This window comes from Pan paniscus, chromosome 17, assembly GCF_029289425.2.
Source record: "Pan paniscus chromosome 17, NHGRI_mPanPan1-v2.0_pri, whole genome shotgun sequence".
Classification (NCBI taxonomy): Eukaryota; Metazoa; Chordata; class Mammalia; order Primates; family Hominidae; genus Pan; species Pan paniscus.
This window is the reverse complement of record NC_073266.2, coordinates 23,972,297-23,973,307: the sequence shown is the minus strand read 5'-3', so window position 1 is coordinate 23,973,307 and position 1,011 is coordinate 23,972,297.

Here is a 1,011-nt window from a genome sequence, read left to right as displayed (position 1 = left end):
TGATCTTTGACAAACCTGACAAAAACAAGCAATGGGGAAAGGATTCCCTATTTAATAAATGGTGCTGGGAAAACTGGCTAGCCATATGTAGAAAGCTGAAACTGGATCCCTTCCTTACACCTTATATAAAAATTAATTTAAGATGGATTAAAGACTAAATGTTAGACCTAAAACCATAAAAACTCTAGAAGAAAACCTAGGCAATACTATTCAGGACATAAGCATGGGCAAGGACTTCATGTCTAAAACACCAAAAATCAATGGCAACAAAAGCCAAAATTGACAAATGGGATCTAATTAAACTAAAGAGCTTCTGCACAGCAAAAGAAACTACCATCAGAGTGAACAGGCAACCTACAGAATGGGACAAAATTTTTGCAATCTCTCCATCTGACAAAGGGCTAATATCCAGAATCTACAAAGAACTCAAATAAATCTACAAGAAAAAACAAACAACCCCATCAACAAGTGGGCAAAGGATATGAAAAGACACTTCTCAAAAGAAGACATTTATGCAGCCAACAGACACATGAAAAAATGCTCATCATCACTGGTCATCAGAGAAATGCAAATCAAAATCACAATGAGATAACAACTCACACCAGTTAGAATGGCCGTCATTAAAAAGTCAGGAAACAACAGGTGCTGGAGAGGATGTGGAGAAATAGGAACACTTTTACACTGTTGGTGGGACTGTAAACTATTTCAACCATTGTGGAAAACGGTGTGGCGATTCCTCAGGGATCTAGAACTAGAAATACCATTTGACCCTGCCATCCTATTACTGGGTATATACCCAAAGGATTATAAATCATGTTGCTATAAAGACACATGCACACATATGTTTATTGCGGCACTATTCACAATAGTAAAGACTTGGAACCAACCCAAATGTCCAACAATGATAGACTGGATTAAGAAAATGTGGCACATATACACCATGGAATACTATGCAGCCACAAAAAAGGATGAGTTCATGTCCTTTGTAGGGACATGGATAAAGCTGGAAAC